The 12,708-nt window shown below is 45.6% G+C and overlaps 1 protein-coding gene across 5 annotated transcripts in view; it reads left to right on the top strand.

The window, feature by feature from the left end:
• The first annotated feature begins 360 nt into the window (after window positions 1-360).
• The window catches only part of tty (tweety), a 50,809-nt gene continuing 38,461 nt past the window's right edge, over window positions 361-12,708 (top strand). For 3 of the 5 annotated variants that reach the window (XM_031972195.2, XM_076369316.1, XM_076369315.1), the window contains exon 1: window positions 361-497. The gene's annotated coding sequence lies outside the window, so the exon portion shown is untranslated. The other 2 variants (XM_031972199.2, XM_031972200.2) reach the window with 2 other exon arrangements.

A 12,708-nucleotide genomic window follows, 5' to 3' on the forward strand; every position in this document is an offset into this window, starting at 1 on the left:
ATATCCAAAGAACAATTAAATCATCGTATCGGTCACAGGTGAAAAGATGCCGAAAACAGAAATGTCGAATAAAAATGAAAATCAAATTCAAAAGACCAAATCCAAAAATCAAAATGATTCGGTAGAACAGTACGAAAACAGTACGCGAATAGTAAATAAAATCTAAACAGGAGCCTGCTCACCACGAATATCCGGTCGCTTAAATAACCAACGAACGTTACGACAATAGGCGGCTCTTTTCCCGTGATCCTGCTGCACGGTAAAGTTACAGGGGGTTGTCGCATGAATTTTCCATTCGCGAGACAGCACTCATTTTTGACTCCCGCTGTATGTCTTACGCGAGGAAGATGGAATCGCGTGCTACATAGTATGCTGGGATTGGCCGTGGCGCCACCCCACTCCGTGACAGCTTTCAGTCGAGCTCGGACCTTCGTCGGGTGCGGAGTGTGTGTCGTTCCGTCTCGTGTCAGTGTTCAGATTATTCACAGAAAATCAAGGTAAGCGAATCCATTTCATTCGGGACGTATTCACGGCCGCGACCAGGACGCCGCCGTTCCGTTCGTTTAACGTTTACAACCGTACCTCGTACCCGGCGTTATCCTCGGGAACAATACACACACACACCGTGTTCGGTGTCCGTTTACACTGGACGATCGCGCGAACACGCAGGATTATTACGCGAGGCCTGTTCGCCGGTGTTCCGTGTGATGTATTACCGTTTGAAAATTCGGCTCGGCGTACGATGCCGAGCAACCGTCATTCTAACGAAAGCAACAACACAAGAGGCAGCGCCTCTCCCATAAGATAAGAGGGACAGAGACGGAACGTGGTGGCGCTCAGAGTCGTCTTCTTCGTGTGTACTCTCGGGATCGATACACACAGTACACACTCGGCGCGACGTTCGCTCCTGTGTAAGGTTACGGTACGTACAGAGACCGGGATATATGCGGGTGTGTATGCTCTCCTCGCCACCCTCGTTACGTGTCCCGTGCGGTGCTGTATAAAATATTCTTTCAAATAGTAAATAGTAAATAATCCACGTTGAACCTTGCGTATTTCGATATCAAATCCTACGTGCTGCGATCAATGTTTAACGGAACGATTCAACGTTTCTCGAGATAGGATTTTATTCTGAATTACTGTAATATCTATTAGCTGTTTCCATGAATGAGTCCGACAATGGAAACCTTTGTATTTTCATATAATCGTATTTAAACCAATTTCCCAACTACTATGATTCACGTATTATAGAAATCTTTTTCGAAATTTATCGCAACCTTTTTATTCTGGATTGTAATCCATTGGCTAATCCTGTTTCCATGAATGAGTCCAGCAATGGAAACCTTTGCATTTCGATAGAATCGCATTTAACCCTTCGAACTCTGTAGGCTCTGATATTCCACCAGTTATAATATTAAATATTTAAATGAATCTTAAAGAAACTACCCTAAAATTACTCGATTCTCCACACATCCAAATTTTCTGCTAAGGAAAATAAAAGATCGAAGAAATGTTATAGCATTTCTAATCGCTAGGATTTCTATAGAAATTATAAATTTATAATTCACGCATTATACAAATCTTTTTTCAAATTCACCGCGACTGTTTCATTCGGAATATTAACCCTGTGCACTCGGAAGTTTTTCACTAGAAATATTTGAACATTTCCTGACGAAATAAAGACGATATTTTGTGAAACCAACTCGAAGAGGAATTATTTCAATATTTCCAAATTGGTGCGTTACACGAGGTGCAATATTAAACATCAAATTTTATAGTTACTGTATGAAATCAAGTGAGGGTCACCTCTCGAGCGCAAAGGGTTAATTTTCCTCGAATTATTCATCGAGTATTCGAATGATTTTTCCTCGCGATTTCACCCAGCCCTCCGTTGTGTCGCGTGCACGCCTCCCTAACAATGAGGATGGTTTCCCGGCGTAACCAGCAGCCGCTGTCGCGACACGCAGGAAAATTCAAAGAAATCGAGAGAAGTGCTGTGCCGTACACCCGCTATGCGGGTGCCCCGTGAAACGCCACCCCTGCATGAACCCGTGTGCGCGCCGGCCACCGACGCTGAAAGGAAACGCGTGAGAATGACAGTCGCCGTGGCGGAGATGCTTCCAAAGGGGAAGTAAGAGGTTGGCGTCCCGTGAATTAGAATACGCGAGACGGCCCGTGGATTTACGGTTATCTCATTCGATCGGTATTGTCCTCGCCGTTACGGCTAGTAAAATCGTAATAGCCATTGAATCGATCTGAAATACCGATTGCAATTTCCAGCTAGATTCGACTGTATAAGGGCATACACCGCTAAAGCTGTCTCATCTTACGTTATCACCTGAGACATTTACTTCATTTACGATGATTCTTTTTATATTTTAGAAAATATCCTTCCTTCGTCATGTAGTATGTACTGTTTCTCTTGTGGTGTTTACGAATGTTCAAGCTGGAATTTAATGTACTGTAATTTAACCCTTTGACCTCCGTAGGCTCCAATATTGCGCCAGTTATATTAAATATTTTAATGAATCTTAAAGAAACTACCCTAAAATTATTCGATTCTCACATCCAAATGTTGTACTAAGGAAAATAAAAGATCGAAGAAATATTATATAATATAAATATTCAGTAGTTTCAATGATATGTGGCTTCAAAGTATGGGCCTGCAGAGGGTTAAAATTATTCCCCTACTTTAGTCGTATATTCTGAATAGACCTCAATTTTCCCAGTAAACATAAAATTAACCCTTTGCACTCGGAGGCTTCACTAGAAACATTCGACACTCCGTTAAGACCTAGACAGCACTATTCGCTATATAAAATCTATTTATACAAATATCTCACATATCGATTCAACATACAAAACTCAATATTACATACAACACTCTGTAATTTTCTTGTATCAAATCAATTAGACTCAGAGTCACCTCTCGAGTGCAAAGGGTTAACTACAGGAAATGAAACCTCAATCGAGGACAAACGTCTAAACTAAGAAACTAATTTAAAGTCGAAACTCCGAAAGGTGTGTTTTGTCACCTTCGGTGGCAGTGCTGAGAACGACCGAATCAAATCGGGACATCGGCCGAGGTTCCCCGTCCGATCGGGCGATAGGGATAATTATGGAAAATGCTACTCGCACGTGAGTAATTCCGGGCAAAGCTACTCGGTGTTCCGAGAAGGGAAAAAAGTTTTGTGGCCGGCTAAGGTTGAACGGCTTGGCGTGACACTATGCAATAATGTAAACGGTAACTTTCCAGCGGCGTAACCTCCGCGCCGCATTTCCGAGGTAGCCGGTTGAATTTTTCAGCCGCGGGTATATCTCCTCCGCGAAAGCTCTCGGCGCTCGAACCATTCTGAATATCCGGTTATACGCATATCGAACGATTCCGACATTTTCTCGCGTGCGCGTCTAGAACTCGGCGTGTCGGGGGCCGACAACAGAGGAGAGGATAGCCGTAATACGCTCGACTGATTGTGGGAACCGTGAACCGCACGAGCGAGCGCGCACGAGTTCGCGACCGTTCGAGATAGCGATGGGATCAAGTTCAATATGCATTCATGAATATCGATCGATTTAATGTTTAAGTGTCATTTCGCGGGAACCGAGTGACTCCCATTTGTACAAATGTCGCGCGTAATGCGCGCGATTGGGGGTATTCTCGTCGCTCGCTCGAACAGCTCGCTGGAATTATTGTGTAGAATCCCAATCGCTTTAACCTGTTACGATTTTCTAACGGTATTACCGGTCGATTAGAATACTCGTGTCTGAAACGGCTACTTAAACTATCAGCCTGAACGAAGGGATAGACTGGATGTCACTTGAATCTCAGGTTAACCCCTTGGCCTATGAGTTCTTTCTGAACTCCGATATACGGCTACTTTGTAATAATTTATTGGAAAAAGGAAAATTCTAAACATATGTTATGCATATATTTCCGTTTAAGTATAATAGTTGATTACGTCGCGAAAATCTTGACCATTTTTCTGTACTCTTTTTAGCGAAGAAAAGTAGATATTCGCTATTTGTGACAATCTTTATTACATTATTATCAAGTTAGTGACGTTATTAAATAGTTTGATTCGACATCGATTATTTCGTTGCGATTGTTTTCAAGTAGTTTAGAAGCGTCAGATATCGGTGATTTATATGGTATTTAACGTGCTAAGGATAATGCTGCGAGAAGGAGGTTTTGTCTGTAAAAAGTAGGACATCTTCTGTAATAGATAATACATTGTTCGCGATACGACGAATGTCTAATGTCCTGGTAGACCTTCGAAGGAAAGAAATCCCGACTGTTTATAAACTCCGTACCATTTACGACTGGCAGAACCATCTGACAATTGCCCCTAATGGGCTCAGTTGTTGCCGGAACCATCTGTGACTCGTCCTCTGACTCACCTACGATCTCCTAGATACACGTGTTATACGCGCGCAGCGTTTGTACAGTCACAGTGACCGAGGAACTATTCGCACGTTACGGTCCCTTACTCGAAACTGCCAACACGGTATTCCCAGAGCAACGACGGAACAATCATTTTCACGAACGTAAGACGCCGAGTTACGGCTAACAAGAGTCCCTAGAATTCGACCGTTGAGGCAGGAATTGAAATTCGACCGTTAGAACGAGAGTTTACATTTGTTAGGAACTCAATTTCAAACTCGATCAAAGTCCATAAACGAGTCCAGTCTGATCCCGGTCCTCTCCGCAGTGCGCGGTCCAATTGAAAAAAGGTTTTTCGGTCAATTGTCATTCGAAGGTTCGAGCACGCACGACAGAAACACAACGCGCATCGTTACCTGCCGAATTTCCATCGAGCCCGGACGGAACCGCCGATGAAATATTAATAACAGCCGTTGTAAATTGTCGGCCGTGTAACCGATCGATCTGTTCACTTTGCTCGACGCACGCGGAGGTATCGAGAGATGCTCGAATCAATAACAACCGACTGGAAAGTGGTGTCAATTTCAATGAAACTGGAACGCGCGACGGTTTATTATTCCGCTAAGAGTGTTCGGCCGCGTTCGGTCTCTCGCGCGAGCGGCGAAGGTTAGTCCGCGCGCCCGGCTGTCCGCGAATTCGAAGTTATCGACTGGGCTTCGCGGAAAATCTGTTATTCCCGCCGGAAATGTGACCCGGTTGTTTGCGCCGGCCGCTTTTGTCCCGGGGACGTAGCCGCAGATAATTAACCAGTCGAACGAGGAGGAGCAGAACTGTTTCATTTACCTCGCGTGAATGCGATGCTTCTTTAATTCGTAACTCGAACGCGGCCCGTTTTACCAAATTATCTTCCATTCGATCGCGAGCCGCGACGGTTGTCGATTATTTACGCTTTCACGGATAGGTCGGCGGTTCGCCGGGAACGTCATCTTTTTATCGCGGCTACCTCGTTCTCGCGATTCCGACGCATCAATTATTCCGAGTCTCGACGAAAGTTCGACAGTTTATTCCTTGATGTTGTTTCTCTCTCTCGAGCGTACCGCGATCCCTTTGTTATCAAGGTGAATTGAACAATGAGTAGCGTGACCGGTAGATGACATTGAAGAAGATACTTAGTTGTTGTTTCATCGGTGGTATCGGCGGATTTCGTTTCGTTTATACAACGCGTTCGATATTGTATCGCGTTCGCATTGTTTTCACGGAATTGCGTGCGCGGCTCGCGTTCCGTCGGATTTATCTCGCGATTCGCCGGCTCGTAAATAGCTCCTCCTGGAAAACACCGATGATCTTGAACTCGGGGGCGATCGTGGGCTCGGCGAAGTCACGCCTACGTGACGCCGGCCGTGCGCGTGGGGTGTTGTCCCCGTTGTCATCGGAAAACAATTGAGATATTTCGAATGATCAGCCCAACCGGAACTGTCTGTATGCGCCCGTGCTCGGCTGACAGGAGCACGCGTGTCTCGCGAGCGAATCGAACGGAAGCGGTATTGCATCGGCAATACGGCCGAGCGATTTCATTGGAATGCACGGATGCGTTGCTACGTATATGGTGTCCCGATAGACACACCGCAACCGGAAACGGAGTAATCGCTGAAAAAGAACAATTTCCGAAGCTGCGAGATCAATCTATACGAAGTGTCATTCCCAAAGGAACCTAAAAATCGAATTAACAATTCATCCACTCTATGCGCCTGTAATAACCATAAGCGGAATCAACGAGAACAATCATCGAGCATTCAACAGGGACATCAACGCAATATTTGCTCGATTGTCCTTTGAATTCATCTCGATTTGATTTGAAATCAGCGAAAGATAAGGAGAGATATTCTTCTATCCGTCCATGACAATTAGCACACCCCGTATGTAGTGTTTACCGGGCAGTCAGCGCGTGTCTTCGGCTTAAACAAACGATCGGTATGCGAGGTGAGAGGGCGATCTATTCAGACCCCGTCGGAATGCAGAAAAAGCCGACGTTTCAGACAAAAGGATATCGGCAGTTACGTTCCGACGAAGTGGAAGCCCTCCCGGACCCCGTTAGTCGTCTGTCGGCTGCACCACCGACGACTTCACCCTCTCGCAGTCGCGCGACACGCGAGCGCGCGCCTCGAAATCCGAGATCCTATCCGAAGAGACTCGTTTCCGCGACGGGTTTCACGCTCGACAGTTGACGATCGAGTTCGCCTACCCCTTTCCCGTCTTTTTTTCCCTTCGTGGAACTTGTGATTTTAAGAGAGATACGTGCACCAACTTCGAAAAGTCTTTTCCACGAAGGCTTCAGCTTTTCTTGGCTGGTGGATGGGTTAGATCTTTCGAGTGGTCTGTTTTCGGTCGCGTTTTCCTCTGACGCCGTACAGTATGCATAGAGAATAATTCTTGTAGGGGGTGAAGTGAAAATGTCGATTGAGCTTCGCGAGAACGAACGAATGCATCGAATTTAATTAGGAAAATGTTCCGTTAGAAGGACTGATTGTAGAGATTAAATACCAACTGTAGAATATTATGAAGCATGACGGAACGGTGACTGGTATGAATGGCATAATTTATCGCGCGATAATTAGTATGCGAATCGAAAATAGCATGGCGAGCCCGAAATCGCGCTTACATTCAACTTTCCTCGGGCTCATTTATTAATCGCTGAAAAACCGGAGGTATAGGGACCTCTCACCGTTAATTCTCCCGTGTACACTTAAACTGGTCCAACCGGCTAATTAATTTTTTCGCGTTTAAAGTCAGCGGAACGTCACGAACGAAAATAGAGTAATCTCTTTGCAGGCAACCGGGCTGCCTTCGCCGAGTTATCGAAAATTTTCCACGTTTCTGGAAACCATGTCGCGTTTCATATTTCAAAGCTACGTATTGAACCCGTTCCATCAAATATTCGCTCATTCCAGCGGCAGTGTCATCTTCAGAATTAATCCCGAATTCAACAAGAAACCAGTACCGACGGCTATTTCAATAATTAATCCATTCATTCTACATTTCCCAACAGCAAAGTTGGAATTCCAATGATAGAGGAGTCACATTCTATCATTGTCGTCTCTGCGTAATGCGGAAAGATCACTTGGCACCCATCAGCGGATAGCCTGAGTCTTTCAGAAATATAGCGGATACAGTTCCAGCACGATTAACCACGAAAACGAAGAAGTTAATCGAATCCACGGGTGAAACGGGTGTAATACGATATTTCCTTGGAAGAATCGCGTCAGATTAATACCCGTCCGCGTCTTCCTTTTACCGAAGTCCGCTTCCGCAGCTTCCGCTAGGAGACAAAGGAGCGCAACCCTGAAAGACCAACGACGTGTCTTCCGGGCATTGCCGCGGGAAACGTGAAAAGTAGCATCGGGCAGCCGCTGAAAGCGCCTTATAATCATTTGGATATATAGGGAGTAGACTCGGAAGAACCGTGGCGGCGGCAGCAGCTTTCAAGCCCGTTTCCGCCGCAAATTATCTTTGAATTAACATCTCGTACTATCGTCTGGCCGCGATACTCCGCTCTCCGTTCGCGCGTCGCCTTTCACCGCTTGAATTTTCCGTGCAAACGCTTCGGGTCTCGAGACTCCGCCGCGGAAGAAGGGCAAGGGACTCTGAGAGACTCATTTTTCCTGTTTTTTTTCTCCCTGCCTCCGGTAGAATTGCAAGGCAAACTATGCGGAAACGGGCCGCGGGGCGTAGCTCGCGAAACACCGCGTCTCTCCGGCCTCGCAGACGTCTTCCGGCGGCTGAAAAGAAAAATTACGCGTCGAAAGGCCGGCCAGCACAAATAAATTACCTCCCGCGGCCGCTGGAATTCGCCTGGGACCCGTTTTCGACACGTTTCGCTACTAACTATTCAAACTCGCCCCCGCGCTCTGCTCCTCTCCGCCGCCCAGGCTGCGAGTTTAAACGATGACGGTCGTTAACGTCGACGCCTCGGTGATTCTTGATTGGCGGAACGTTTGGGAAGTGATTATGTAAATTAAGAAATGTCCGGTGAAATTGACTTTTGTGTTTTACGGCCTGCGCGCGGAGGTCGGGGACCGTTAATTTGGAAAAATCCGAATTATGGAGAAGCTTATTATCGCATCGGCTTTTTATTTCTATAGAAAGTCTCGTTGGCTCGAAGATAATATCGAACTCTCGTTTCGACTTGTCACGCTTCTCATTCTACCGGTTTTCGTTCGATACATTGTATAGCTGCGGGTATAACGATAACTCCCCGATTTGTGAATGAATAAATAAGATATCATAACGATCGTTCGAAGAGCGACAAGGATCACTCGAAGCTTTTGAAGGCTTCGCTTCGAGAGATTCCTAACGGTGTCTTGGATGGATCCTCGAAGCGATCTTCCTCGATCTCTCACGGTGCAATAAATTTCCAAAATCAAGAGGCTCTCGGGAGAAGAAAGAACGCTCGGCGCGTAATATCTCCCCGTCTCTTTCCAGGGCACGGTCGGAGGGAAGTGCTCGATAATTGAATATCGATTGGCTCCACCGAACCCGACCGAGATCGAGAAACGAAGCGCGATTCACAGGGGATCACGTTCCTCGCGCGCCGCGCCGCGCCGGGACGCCATCTTGTCGCCTCTCCGCGTCGGGTCGCCCGTTCGCGAAAAGAAACTCGCTATTTGACTCCAGCCATCGCGGCGCAGTTTCACGGTAATTACTTCTCCTAGGCGTCCGTTACGTCGGACGTTTGTTGCCGGATGCACGCGAGCTCCCGTCATGTTTGCGCTACTTCCGGTCCCGGTTTTTAATTATAAAACTTTCCTTTTCGTTCCCCTCTTTCGCTCGTAACCTCGCCGGGTCCTGAAACTTCTGAAATTTGCTCGGATGCTTTCCGCTCGTTCTAGTTTCACTGTTACTGCGGAATGTCTTCAGATCGCTCTCGACGATGATCGTTCCAGTCATTTCTAAGGACCAATGATGATTACTGTGGTTTCAATATTTCGCCGGACGGAAAACTTGCTCTCGATTATAGTTGCCTTCGTGTAAACAGAATCTTCTTCTCCGACGGTAATTGTAATTTTCATATTTTACTGGGAGAAAATGAATGTACTTTCTGTTGGATATGTTCTCGAGTCAAATAGAACCTTCTTCGACGGTAATTGCTGTTTTAATATTCGATTAGAGGAAGATTAATTTACTTGCTCCGCGTACGTATGTCCGTGAACGAAACCTCTTTTTCATCCGAACCGTGTCGTGAATAAAGTTTGAAACAAGAAAGTTTCCAGCGAAATTTGTAGGGAATACGGTGTAAGCGCCTAAAACAGACAGTTCATTAATAATAATTTCCGTGGCGGGTTGGAATTCCTGTTACGGGACCCGCTCGGGGTTCTGAGAGTATCATATATTCCACAGGGCTTTCCGAAATTCACAAAAGCGACGATAATCGAGTTTCCCCGCGAAAGATCTTCACAAGACGCGCGTCGAGCCGAGAGCGAACTTCCTTGGACAATTAGGGACACTCGCCTAACTTCGTTCAGTCCATTTAATAATTTTCCGAGGGCTGAAGTGACTTGGAGCGAAGGGAAACGTAACGGTCCGTGGCTCGGTGTCAACGTTAAAATCTCCATTCAGCGCACTTCGATAAATTTCGTGATCGCCGATGAGTCGTTTGGAGATCCTTACACAATTTCACATTCTTATATGGAATAGTTGCATAACTGAGATGGAAACTAGTAAGCTGTTGCTATTTGCATATAGCTTGCAATGTCTCTGTTTAATATTCTTAATACCCTATTAATTCAATATTTCACCGATGAGCTTCTGATTTGCATAAGAACAATTACAATAAGAAAGCTGCTGTTGAATGCCAGTACTTAGTAACATAAGTAGCTCGATAATAGCGTAATCTAAGTACCGTGATACGAAATGATTAACAGTTGTTTCTAATACCATTTGCGTTTGGTACGAAAGAATAAGTATCGCAAAACTCTCGAAGTTACCGTGGCAATCAGCGTAATACCTCGCGAGAGGATTCGCCGGCAGTGACTCGTTAATTATAAACGATGAGCAGTTCGTAGTCGTATAAATATTCAAACACTCGAACGGCGTTCGAACACTTGTATCCTTTTCGACTGCTTATCCGGGCGGAAGAATTAATGAACAGAGGCGCGCGCGTGGTGGCGAGACATTAGCACACTGCCAACAATACTCGATAATCCCATGATTGCCTGTTTTCTGGTCCCAAGAGTTCCGTTTCCAGTGGCCCCTCTTCATTTATTCCCATCGTTTCTTCCTTGAGCGAAGTACCCAGGTAATACCGAAGTCCCGAGCATTTTTTCCAACCACCGACAGCGCACTACCCTTACGAAGTTCCGGGACGGTTATAAAATCTTGTCTCGCTTCGGAGCTCTCGCGCGTGCATGATTTCGCCGGTAAGAATATGGAACAATTCGGAAAAGCTTGGGAAAGTTTTAAATTACCCCAAGATCGCCTCGGATACTCTCGAACTTTTCAAGTCGCGAACGGCTCGCGCCGCTTCCGAGTTCGAATCCGGAAGTTTAGAGGGCTCCGGGAGTTTTTCGAATGATTTAAATATTTGGACTGCCCTCGAACTTCCAGCGCAACGAATATTTTTACCGTTTCGAATCCGGAGTTTCGGCGGATTTGAGAAAAAAACCCCGAGCCCGTTCGAGAAGTTTCGAGGAAGAGAGGAGAAACGTTTTCTCCTCGATGATTCGTGGGACCGTTTCGAAAGCTCGCGGAACTTTCGGATAATTTGTGCGCCTCCCGACTGTCTTCGGGGTCTCGAGTGCCTTCAGCCTCGAACGTTCTCAAGGTTTTGAATCTCCCGAGCGTCTTAACACATTGTTGACTAGCCACGAGTACACTCGTGTTTGCTTGTGCATCTGTTTAAGCGGTTATTGAAGTTCAAATATTGTGCAACTTGAAATTGCAATAGTATTTGCTGTAGCTAACAGCAATATCAGCTTCCTGAGGTTTTAAGTGGAGTGTGAGAGATTCGAGTGTTTCGTGGTTCGTGCTGATCGAAGTCGAATACTTCGTTGAAGTTAGAAGCATCAGATTTTTACGCTGAACGTTATTAATGGTTATTAATAATACGATAATTGTTCGAAACTTCAACATCTTAGAATTGAAAGCAGCCTATCGCGCTTAATAAAATGTTCACCTGGTATTCGCGACGTCGTCAAGATCTTAATTTCTCTTCCCCCAAGAGCACGGAATATCCCGAAAGTTCCACCGAAATATTCCAAACTCCCGAAGCCCAAATGTTCGAGAGCCATCGAACTTTTCGACACTCGCGAAAAGCCTCCCTCGACAAATCTCCGAATTAATTTTCATCTTCGGGTGCCCGTCGCGACACAACTTCCCCGATCAACGAATTAAACTCAGGCAAATAACTTTCAATTAAATCATACTCGAAAGCGGGGAACTTTCTGAACCCTTCCGCGGACCAATCGAAACTTGCCAAAGAAAATAAGTAGAGGGAAGCGACGCGAAGTAGCGGTTTAGCCCTTTTAACCCTGTATAACTGGAACTTATTACACGAACGTCTAGTTATCCGGGATTAACCCTTCGTGGCTCTACGCCGAGGCAGGTTCGACGTTCAACTTCGTTCCGATCATTAATATCTTAAATGATTAATATCTTCGAAGCATTGAATATTTGAACTGATCTTAAAACTACATAGTTTCGTTCGAATACTATAACGAATCTCTGCAGAAACTGAAAATAATCTATGCTTACAATTTTCATAGTTAACACTAGAGAGAAATTAACAAACACAATTAACTGATTAACACTAGAACTACTGTTCCAGTCAGAATGACTGGTTTCAGTTTTTCTGTTTCGCAATTACTGATATCTTCGAAGCATTGAATATCCGAAATGATTTTGAAAATAGTTTCACTCGAGTACTATGATGAATATCCAAAGAAACTGAGAATAATCTAGTTACAATTTTTATAGAGATTACGTATCACAATCGTATTAAATGCTTGATAGTTCTAGTGTTAAAGGTTGAGTGATCGATAGTTCTAGTGCTGAGTGGGAAACAGAGGGGCAGCAGAGTATCGGAAGCAGCCAATAAGGGAAGGTGATCCTAGACGATATCGCGAGCATCTGGCGAGCACGTTTGTTTACGCGAATACACGCCGTGGTCACATGGCGTTCGCCTCGGGGATCGTTGTAAATCGTCACGTTTACGAGGAGCTCGTAGCATGTGGTCGAAAATGTCGCAGGGACGAGCGGCCAACGGTGCCAAGGGTCGCGGAAGTCGGAAAGATGGTTTTCCCCCGTCCCGGGAAATCGTTTCCGACCTGCTCGCC

This window comes from Nomia melanderi, chromosome 7 (genome assembly GCF_051020985.1).
Source record: "Nomia melanderi isolate GNS246 chromosome 7, iyNomMela1, whole genome shotgun sequence".
Classification (NCBI taxonomy): domain Eukaryota; kingdom Metazoa; phylum Arthropoda; class Insecta; order Hymenoptera; family Halictidae; genus Nomia; species Nomia melanderi.